Source organism: Anarrhichthys ocellatus, unplaced genomic scaffold (assembly GCF_004355925.1).
Source record: "Anarrhichthys ocellatus isolate YVR2014 unplaced genomic scaffold, GSC_Weel_1.0 scaffold1, whole genome shotgun sequence".
Classification (NCBI taxonomy): Eukaryota; Metazoa; Chordata; class Actinopteri; order Perciformes; family Anarhichadidae; genus Anarrhichthys; species Anarrhichthys ocellatus.
In genome coordinates this window covers 306438-318661 of record NW_022280031.1, presented here as the reverse complement: position 1 = coordinate 318661, position 12224 = coordinate 306438, and positions in this window count along the sequence as shown.

The window sequence follows — 12224 nt, the reverse complement described above, 5'->3', positions numbered from 1 at the left end:
GCGTTTGGGATAAATACAGATAAATATCAGCCAAACACAATATTGAAACTTAACAGTGATCCAGGTTGATAAAGAGAGGCCTTTTTTAATCCCCAGGGCCGATGGCTTTATCACAAATTCCATCTGAGAGCCGGTGGTACTCCAGAGTGTCAGTCACAGAGACACTCGGGCTATTTCTGCTGCAGCCAAACCCTCCAATCACACATAATTATTTCCATTTGCTAGCAGCAGGCAGATGGAGCATTTCTGTCTGTCTCAACACAAATCATTTCCCCAGACGAAACCCTAAATAACTACCAAATAACCCTCAATTCAATGATATCTGGTCTCAAACTTTCTTTCTTTTTTTGTTGTTGCTCTAAACAATGAATGAGATGTTTGTAGTCGAGATGCAATCCAGAAATGTGATAGTATGAAGTTGTTTTAGCAACGATAGAAGATTCTTTACCACAAATAAGATTATTGGAAATACATGAGACTTCTAATTTATGCAACCACAAATGGAGGATCAGAGAGGAGAGGAGGAGGAAGAGGAAGAAAGAAAAGGAAGGAGAGGAGAGGAGGCAACAGGAAAGGGAGAGAAGGAGGAAGAGGAGAGATGATGGCAGAAGGAAGCGGAAGAGGAAGAAAGAAAAGGCAAGGAGAGGAGAGAACAGGATGGGGAGAGGAGGAGAAAGAGGAGAGATGATGGGAGGAGGAACAGTAAGAGGAAGAAAGAAAAGGAGAGGAGGGGACGAGGAAGATGAGATTAGAAGTGGAGGATAAGGGGAGGAGAGGAGGATGAAGAGGAAGAGGAGAGGAAAACGGAAAAGCAAGGGGAGAGGAGGAGGTGAGGGGGTGAGAAGAGGGACAAAGAAAAGGAAATCAAATGAAGTGGAGAGGAAGAGGAGAGTGAAAGAGGAGGAAGAGGAGGAGGAGAGGAGTGCTGGATGTAGATCCCATTGAGTCCTTTCTGTTTCACACCCCACTGCAGCTGAAACCAAACGTCCACAGCCGAACATCTGTTGTGTTTGGCCGTGGCAGCCGTCCCTCCTCTCCTCACCTCTCCTCCACTGCCGACCTCTCTGACAAACCACTTGGCTCTCGCACCCACGAAAAAGTTTTATCCATCTCTTGCTAGTAGATCCTTGACCTGGGTGGAGGAGGAAGAGGAGGCCTGGGGGGCCCTGAACACGACGAGGAGGTTAGAAATATACAAGCTTCTCTGTGAGAAGAGGCTGCCCTTCGGAAACGAGAGCATTGGCTCGACAGAAAGTGCTCCAAACACAACAGCGTCTGGCTGTAATATGTGGTTATTATGGATCATAGCTTTGCTGATTCAGTGATGAGCTCATGCTCTCCAGTAGATTATCTTACAGTCGTCCTGAACAACATCTCAAATTCTTGTTTTTCTGGACACGTGAAGAGCAGAAAAAATGAACTTTATGTCCAGAGAAAACAATTTCAATAGGGCTTCTATGAAAATACTTTCCTGTGTAGACGTGTCTGATCTGCCGCAAGAATTAAAACATTTCTACTCATTTTAAAGGTCCCTATTGGATTCTTGTTCATGTTTTTGATAACTTTGGTGAAGAAATGGTAAAACCAAAAATCAGCTAAGCACCGACAACAACATAGAGAAAATGAAGTTAATAGTAGCCTATCTATTTTCTGAAGGATCCTGTGTTGTCAGGAATATAACTGAAAACATCAATAAATAATGAGGATTATTAGTTAAATATTTTAAGTGGAAAAATTAATTATAAAGCTTTATCATCTCCTTTACCACAAATAAATTGATCAAATGAATTAAAACTGGATTTACTCTATCATTTAACGTTCACTTGTCCATTTTATAAGTCAACTTCAGTTTTTGTATGTTCTTGCCACTCATTTTATATTTTATATATATATATATATATATATATTCTCATAAAACTGAACCAGCCACGTGACTTAAATCATCCATACTGCACTGAACACTGCTGTAGCATCACTGTCTTGTAACAGTAACAACCGACTAATGAATTATGCTGTATTATCAAAGCCTAGATAAAGCTAATCTGCAGTAGGCTAAAGTAGCCTTTTCAAAATAAATCTTTACCAGCTACCCCATCAGCAATGCTTTGCGTCAATAATAACATTAGGCCTTCTATGGCCTACTTTACTCAAGTAAAACTAACTATATTGAATAAATGAAATTGATTTTTTCTTCTTTTCTCTGTGTGATATTGACCATATTGTGAAAGGAGCTTCCCATATTCCTGTCTCCAGCACCTTGCATATCGGCCTCACAGACTCTGTTTGTTTCCTCCCAGCCCCCTTTGCTGCTGCTGCAGTCCTGTCAGGCATGTGGTCCAATAATAACCCGGCCAGGTAGCTCAGCCATGTGGAATTTGACATTATGTCCCGGGGCATGTCAGGCCCCCGATGGGAGAGTGTGAGTGGACGGTAGACAGCCAGTGTCAGGGTTTTCCAGAGTGAGTTACACAGTCTTTGGTGCATTTTATCTGCAGATAGTTTAAAGGATAGGGCTGGCATTGTTAGATATATACATCATTATCAACGAATCTCATGAAAAGACCGAAGCATCAATGAAGTTATCCCTAACCAGCCAGTCATGAAGCAGTAAATCAGAAAAAGAAACGAAACACAAAATATGAAAAATCTAAATCTGAAGCAGAATCAGAGAGAATGGAGTAAGATGTTTTTAAAAACGTTTAAGTTACTTAAAATGGGAAATTTAAGGAATATAACTATTTGCTTTCCGTCACAGCAAGCTCAAGTTTATCTGTTGTCCACAACTGAGTATTTACTCAAGCATAGTACTTCATTCAACTCCACTACATTTCAGAGGGAATTATTGTACTTTTTACTTCACTATTTATACAAAATAGTTAAAAACAACTACAGCAGTAAAATCCTGCTTTCACATTAATACATGAGTAGTTGTAATCGATTGATATCATATAGGGGCCTATTTCTGCATTTTTTTACTTGTACTTTAAGTACATTTTCCTGAGTATACTTACACAATTATATATTTGCAGGACTTTTACTTGCAACAGAGTATTTTGACATTGGGCTACTTTTACTTTTACTTACAGTAAGAATCTGAAGCCCAAAAACATACTGTATGCTTGTAATCAGATTGTTCTTTCTTTATCTCTCACACACAAATCATTCCTCCAATACAGTCCAATGGCATGTAAACGTTAAGCAGTGACCCTAAGCAGATAGCACACATAGTGTACATACATAAAGCATTGACACTCAACATACTTCAGCCTCCTACACGTCTCCTCATTCGCCCTCCCATCTCTCCTCATCTCTCTCCAAGGAGCCCGGGCCGGTGGCTGCAGAGGTGGGGGGCGAGGCAGCAGAGTGATTCATGAGTGGGGCGGAAGGAATGTGTATGAGCACCACATGTCTTTTCTGTTACATGCTTCACACACACGCACACGCACGGCGACAGGTGCGGCGTTGCAGGAGAGTACGTGGCACTGAAGGAGGCCCTTGTTATCGTTGGCACCGGACTCTCAGCTGTGCCCTGTCGCACCACCGGAGGCTGTGTGGTCGGTCACAGGCTGATATATGGGCTGCTGTATAGCAGCAGACGTGCCATCACATTCAGTCATTATAGAGTAACGGTGCAGGAGCGAGCACAGGCAAACTCTGCTCTCTGTTCAATTGTGTTAAAAGAAAGCGTTGACGCCGATATGTCACCGTGTTCACAATATTCAATCTAATAGTTATCCAAAGAGTTGTTTTTTTTTGGGGGGGGGGGGGGGGTTCTCCAGGATTAATGTTTGAGCTTTCTGCCTCCTCCCATAATGTGGATTATCTGAAGCAACAAGGGACACTGCTTCTGGAAAGAGATCATTACAGTTTCTATTGCTGCGAGCAACACAATTTTCAAATATTTTCATAGGGACTATTTATTTCAGTACAAAAACTGTTCACAGCGACGCCTGGGGATTCTCCAAAATAAGGGGGTCATTATTTAGAGAGAGATGTTGAATTTTAAAATTTGATTATCAACTGAATAAATCATCCATTTCCTATTTTTTCGAACGGAGCGACGACAGAAATCCCCAAGGGAAAAGACTGAAAGTTAATTTGTGACTTTAGAAACAGCAGTTGCCAATCATATGACAATCTTCCTCAACAGAATGAGCCAACAGGTTGAAGCTAACTTGAACAAAAAGTCCTTAAAGTGTTGAGAAAACAATAAGGAAATCTGGATTTCTATAATTCGAATGACTTAATCTGCTGAGGAAGATCGTGTTATGCAATCAAAAGCATCAGAATGTTTGGTTCTACGTCCCCACACACCACTAGACACAAATGACTATATGCTTTCTTGTAATTTGGGTGAATCAACCCTTTAAGCTCAAAAACATCACCAAGAGTTGAAACTGTATAAATATTAATATTTCAGTCATGGAGTTGGCAGATGTGGCCCCATTTGGTAATCACAGAAACATAGCAGTTGTCGTTGGGGTGGAAAAAAGGTTGTGTGACGAGAAAAATGTTTTAGCTTCGCATCTACGCATTTAAAAAGAATGTAATTGGTTATGAAAAGGTTTAATAAACCCGGGAGTTAAAGCATTTAGGCAACCTTCAGGGACGACCAGCTTTCACTGAAGGTACGTATTACAAATCTTCAAAATGAGGTCATGTGGAGGTTAGGAACGTTTAAGTGGCGATGATGTGAAGCCCAATTTCCAGAATGACGTATACGTGTTCATATTTCTCTGTCCGTCCTTCGTTCGTGCTCTCTGGGGGGCCAGAAGTCTTAGCTGGTGAGAACGAGGAGAGGACAGCGACTGGCTAATGAGCCAGTTTGTCAGAGACTCGAGACAGCTGCGTCCTCCGAGAGCGGCGGTGTTAATAGACGCAAAAAAATGTTCACGCTTTAATTAATATCACCTGGAGATACGAGGGTAGTTTACATTCATGTCTACGTGTTTGTAGCATGTGAAACTGGGTCGGGTTGGTGATTGTTGGGAGTCCTGTCCACCTCCTAATAGTTTCAGTTGTCACGTGTGTGAGTGTGTATGCGTGTTTTATTCATCTTGTGGGGACATAAATCTGAACACAGTCACATTTTGGGATCTCGTCTTTTTGGGGGACAAAATGTGGATAAACTGCACACGTAAACAATTACATTTTAAGGTGAGGATTATGTTTAAGGCTAGGGTAAGGGTTAGTAGCAGTTATGGTTATGATAAGTCAATGTAATGTCCCCAAAAGTCATGAAAACACAACCGTGTGTGTGCGTGTAGGTGCGCGTGTGTGTGTGCATCCTCAAAAAGACCCTGAACCTCTGTATCTGTGCCAGTATGCATGTGTTTTTGTGTTTGGTCTCAGCATGTGAAAACATTTATGTGCAACCAGAGGAATGCAGCTGTGCCTCATTCAGAGGTCTGACTTCACGTCCATGTCACAATAATGTGTGTGTGTGTGTGAGTGTGTGTGTGTGTGTGTGTGTGTGTGTGTGTGTGTGTGTGTGTGTGTGTGTGTGTGTGTGTGTGTGTGTGTGTGTGTGTGTGTGTGTGTGTGTGTGTGTGTGTGTGTGTGTGTGTGTGTGTGTGTGTGTGTTGATGGTTTTCAGTGAGGATGGTACTGAACCAGTGGCTTCCATACTTCAACTTCCCTACAGGCATTATGAATGTATCTAAGCGACGATATACGATTAGGTCCTCTGATGAATATAAAATAATGGACTAGGCCGAGCGCTGAGTTCATTATTTTCTATATCAGAACACTAAAGAATGTATTATTGTTCTTATACCATGCTCACTTACCGTTACCTGCCATTCAATACTCCTTGTGACGGATTTAGACGGATACTTAGACTGCACACTCATGCACAGCTATTACAAGACTTGTCTTTCCTTTTCTTGTTCCTTGCTAACTAGTTCACTTTTATTCTTACTTTTCTTTTATAAGTAATATATTCTTGTAAAGCACTTTGTCAATTGTGTTCTATAAAATGTTTTTTACTAAATAAACTATTATCATTGTTATTATTATTCAGGTCTCTCCTGCATTACCGTATCGTAACATTTGAGATAAAACCGTTTTTGTCCTACAGTGATGCCTATCACCAGTACATTAAACCACTTGAAGGGGGCCTATTCAATACTGCATGTAAAACATTTGACCTCACTAGTTGGATTTGAAGGCTGCGTATGTTTGAGGTGTTCTGTGATATGATTTTAACAGATGCCTGGCAGCCAACCACCAGTATTTTTGGCAGCCATGCTATAAATACAGATATATTCACACCACCCAGTGTTACACTCACATGCATGTTGACTTCAGGGAAATACATGGAAGGTTGTTTCTATCTGACAAACTCATCAGCCACGTATCACACATGAAAGTGTGAACTTCTTGTGGTTCACAGTTGTTGTTTTCTTTATCAGAGTATTATTTCACAACTATTGAGTACTTTATAATAGACTCCATCAAAGGAGTTATGCCTTTTAGGAAAATTTCCCAGGACAGGTACTGTACAGTCTCAAGTGCCGTGCAACATTAGGAACCAAACTCTGAGCCTATGCATTCCTGGGCCTGTGTGCTGGTTGCTGTATGCTGTCTGCAGCTGCAGGACTGCCTGCTGGTTGACGAATGAACCAATAGCGTCCTGGCTACGTGATGAATGGACCAATAGAGGATGATGAATAACAGCGAAGAGGCCGTTGAGGCCCTTAACATGAATGTAGCAGCATGATGTTAAAATTGAGGTGAGGGAGAAAAACGAAAGAAAGATAAAGGAGACAGGTACAGGGAGAGAGTGTGCGCAATGATAAGTAATGGGAGAAGGAGTGAGAGAGGGGATGAGCAAAGTGACAAAGTGTTACCAAGGGGAGGAGAGCTGACAGAGGGAGGGGAGATTTATGAGTGGACAGAGAAAGGAGAAAGAAACCGACGGAATAAAAAAACAAGATGAGCATAGACTTATACACAGCTACTTTAAGCTAAATGCTAACGTCATGCACAGAATGACGACACTACCACGCTGATGTTTAACATAGTGTGTTCGCATGCTAACAACTGCTAATTAGCACAGCTGAGGCTGATGGGAATGTCACTGTTGTGATACAGTAATCATAGAGCAACATATTAAGAAAAAGAAGAAATTTTGAGTGGATGGTGGTGATAGACGAAAAGTTAGGGGTTTACAAGAGAATCCCTCCTGATGGAGTCAAGGATGTGTACTTTTTACTGCAATCCATCAAAGTAGTTGTTGAGGCATTTCACTGAAAACATCAAATGTCAACATCATGGTGGAGCAAGATGAAAAGTCAGGGGATCGGAGAAAAATTCCTCCTCTGGGTGCAGACTGTCTGAACATTTCATGGCAAGACATCCAATAGTTGTTGAAATCGTTGTTGAGATATTTCAAGTGGTGGACTGACTGACCAACATTACCATCAATAGATCAGGCTGTTCTCATACAGCGTTCGTAGCTAAAGCTACAAAAATGAATGCGAGGAAGTATACAGACCACAAACACTCACACAGGGAAGGTTGATGGGTACAAAAACAAAAACACTTAACTTCTGTAGTTATTTCAAACCAAACCAAGATCTTTTCCTTTACCTAACTGAAATGTTTCCTTTGAAGACAGAAGTTTCCTTTGAACAGAAGGTACGCATGTAACGAGTGGAAACTGACACATGATGCAAGACATGTGCAAACGCACAAAAAATGAGGAGTAACTTGTTTGGAACTTGTTTGATTAGATATCCGAATCTTTGTATGAGGATTTGTTGCATCGATCAAAAAAAAAGGAAGAAAGAAAGCAGAGAGGAGGGAGTGATGACAACATGATTTATTGAGCACATTGCTTGTGTTATTCACTGAAGTGTCTGCGGCTATGAATCCATCTACTGTCTGATACCACAAACGTGCTGCAAAGAATTGCATGAAATAAAAGCAGACACATTTGCTTGGCAACCCTGCAAACAGATTATTACAAACAAGTGGACTATAAACCTCTAACAACAATCCAATGAAAGGCAATGAAAAGGTGTGAGATAAGCCCATAATAAATCTCACACTGATGAAAGATCAAATCCTCCGCTGGCTACGACATCAAAACAGTGGAATATTTTCCATTGGGGGGATATTTTCAGGTCTCTTGGAGAGGTGTGCCCAGATTTTCATGCGTATCACAACTATCCCAACGTGGTTCTCGCCGGCAAGTCAGAACTGAGCCGCAGGCGTGATTTCTCCCGGCAAAGCGACCGATATCAGAACAAGCTGCAGGGTGCAACTTTGAGCTCCCGTGGCAACTTGGCAGGTAGCTTGTAAAGCCGTCATGTGGGTCAGTCTCCAAACAGCTCTGTCAACACAGCACAGCACCTCACAACAAAGGAAGGCTGATTAAAGTTGAGGGGGGCGTCGTCTGCACACCTGTTCATCCTCTGATATCAAAAAGGATCTCTTGTTTCTATTCACAGGCCGCACGCTGTTAACATCCTTCACAGTCTGTGACAGGCAGTGGGAGCAGCCGTGCGCAGAGCGAACCGGATGGATTGTTCGTACACATAGCCGAGTGATCTTCCCGGTGATTGAAGTCAGTTGATGATGGAGAACATGCGGGTTAGTTTCCAGCTTTTGGATTATAAGTCCTACCTTCAAACGGAATATCTAAGTGTGCAAAGACAGACAGAGAAGAAGGAAGAGGAAGGACAATTAGGAGGCATAGATGAGAAGATAGAGTGATGATTGGGATATAAAAAAAAGGAGTGAAAATCAAAACAGATGACATGTTACAATTAAAAACATATGAAAAAAGATGGTAATGGTAGCGATCTTGTTCATATCCGTTCGCCCAGCCCAGACGGTGTAGCATCTTTTACCAGATGAAGGTACATTTACTCAGCACTGTTTATAGCTGTGATACTGATCTGAGTACTGAGTTAATTTGCATTAAATTATATCTTCTAATTTTAAAATCTTCTTATACATTATGTCTATTGCATTTACACATAACATGTCATGGTGTTAATATAAAGTACTGTTGCATTAACATCGTGATTATACAGAGTACAGCATTTTTTCCTGCAAGTGTGTTATGATCAAAACTTTGTCAGGGGAACACAAGGATGAACATGAATAAAGTTTACCCAACCTATGCACAGAAAATGGGGCCAAAAGCTAAAAAAAGGCTGCTGAAGCACTTAAGGTGTAACGAGTGACATTTATGTATTCATTTATTTGAAGATGATTATCAAACAAAACATCCAGTATTACAGAAATAGAATCAAATAAGGCAACGGTGTCTCCAAGGGAAAAATAACAAACAAAAGAAGCCACAATAACTCAAAGTAATCTCCCTAACGAGCCACAGATCTGAAGAAAAAGTGAAGCTAAATAAATAGAATAGACAAATAAAGACTTGTGTCAAGGTGCTATCCAAGAAAACAAAGTTTCACCTGTTCAATGTAACAGTTGAGTGAGACAGCTCAGAGAGGAGGAACACTGGTGTTTTAGAAGATACACAGCTCCACTGATTTTTGAATGAGATTGAGGTGTGAGTGATCAGACTCGTGGCAGATCTGAAACACACAGGCTGTGTCAGAAAATCCCATACTAACACACTGCATGCTGCCTATACTCACTCAGTACGTACTTCATACTGTCTACTAAATGAATGATTACAGAGGATTTTACGGGCAGACTGCGCACACTGAAGGAACTTCACATCTTCGAAAACAATCGTAGCTAATTTTTCAAACAGGCGCTGTTTGGCTAAACTGACCACCTCTTAATCTAGACGGTTCATTTCTCGCATATTACCCTCATATTGTCAGCCAGTCTCAAGCATAGACTGTATATAAGAGGTAGCTGTATTCACCATGACATCACCCATTGGTTTGTGGACTGCGGTTTTGAAGCCGTCACCATCTTGGTTTTTTGCAACCAGAAGTGACAAAGTTGTAGCGCTAAGTACAGCCGAATGCAGAAGAAGACATTTTTAGGCGACCAAAATGTTACGATGAACTTTTAGGAACTGAAAACACGCTGCGAAAGCATTAAAGTTCTGAAATGAAAACACAAATAACTCCCAGACCGGACAACGCTGTGGTAGCGACCTGTCAATCACAAGGACTTGTGAAGGATTTTAAATGAACGTTTGAGATCATAAACTCATGTGAATGAGCAATCTTTACTGAGGTAATAAATCAAGTGACAAGTAGAGTCATTTTCTCATAGTCTTCGATACAATCTGACTTCTCTTTGCAACCAGATGAGTCTGATGGTCAGTAGAGAGAATGCAAGATTAAAGCACTTCTGCATTGGCTTCACTTTTCAGACCCAGAGGTGCCTGCCTGGTCTCGGGGCACCCAGATGCAATGCATTGTGGGGCAGCTGAGTATGTGCAGTAAGCTCACATCTCACACTTCGTTATTCTTGCTGATGTAGTATACATCTGGGCGTTTCTCGAGTACACAAAATCAACATCATATGAAGTGTGACCACACAACATACTCCAGTTTACTTCACACTGCAAACAATAGTATGCGATTTTGAACACATCCACGAGAGAGAGACAGCTCTCTCACAATATGAGACCAGAGGAAAAATCCATAGACGTAACAGAGTGTCAGATGACGAATGCGTTATCACCGTAGTGTATCATCTTGCAACAAAGGGCTCTGATATCTTCACGTGTATGCAGACAAACCAGGGATCAAAACAGAAAAGAAGAGACTACCTGGACCATTAGTGGAGGAAAAAAAACAGAAAAAACAAAACCACCACCATTATCCAGCTTCTCTCCAGGGTTGCCATGCTCCTGTCACTGTAATGAGATGAAAACAAACAGTAACTGTAGCCCAGTGTGTGTGTGTGTGTGTGTGTGAGAGAGAGAGAGAGCAGACATACTATATCCTTGTGTGTATGCGCAGTGCTGTGTTGTCTGGTATCAATGGCAGTCACTTAGAGAGTGTGAGTCAGTGTGTTTACTGTTTTCACAGATGGAGCTCTGACACTGTCTGGATAACTGAGATAAATGACTCGCACTCTGGCTCAGTAGATGGGAAAAATAACAGCCAGTTACACACACACACACACACACACACACACACACACACACACACACAGACACACACACAGACGTACTGTACGTTAGAAATTAAGCACTTCATCAACTGATGTTTTCAAGCTTCTATTCACAGCAGGGAAGGAAAGAGTAGCTGCTCATCAATGGGGAAACGCCAGCTGCTGATTGGCTCAGTGTGGCCTCTAATTCAAGCCAGTATAAGGAGAGCTCATATGTAATCAATTAACAGCTGCATTTGGTTTCAGGCGATTGAAAGCAAACTAGGGAGAGAAAAAGGTGAGCCAATGAGGTCCCCACATAAACTACAGTATGGTGCCATCAGAGAGATTTTGTGAAAAATGTGTCATCCATCGCGCCGTCTATAAATGACCACTAAAGGTTAATGTTGGCTAGTGGAGGCCACCGCAGCAGGTGTGTTACAATCTGCTGCTGCTGATCTGCAGTTCAACGTGTCCTCGTCCACTGAGTGTCCTTGATACTCCTGACAAATACTGCCCCCGTGTGGACAAAAACACTTGAGCCGCTCTGAAGGAAGCAGGGGTCGACTGTCGCACACAGAAGGAACCTGAACCAGACCTTCAACCTACATGCAGTGGAGGATGAAGTACTCGGATCTTTTGCTTGCGTAAAAGTAGTACTTACCGCTCAAAAATGATAAGCTCCAACTGCTTTCAGTGCTTACACTTCAATTGATATTGTCCTGACGTTTTTGCATCTGATCTGGCACTAACTTCCACTTCCAGGTCAATTCATCGCCCACCCCTTGGATTGACGTTTCATCTCCTTTCAGAACTTCACTCAACATTTACACCTAATTTAACTCATTCAGTTCTTACACTTAACCTTAACTTCTTTCCACACTTCAATTTCAACAGCAAGATGAAATGCAGCTTATTTCAGTTTTGTATTTTAACTGCCGCAACTGAAACTTTTATTAAAATGCAAATTTTCAGCAGCTAGCAAATACATTCTCTCCAGAAAAATGTTGCCTTTTTCCAATTACGCTTCATTTCATTCGTTCCTAAATGTGCTCGAAACTCTGGCAACGATGACCTGACGCTCCTGTCACATGCTCACTTCTCTAAACGTTCGGCTGGAGCAGCATGCTCATCACTTTTTTTCATGTCCAAACAGAACAATATTTATAAATAGGTCAAAG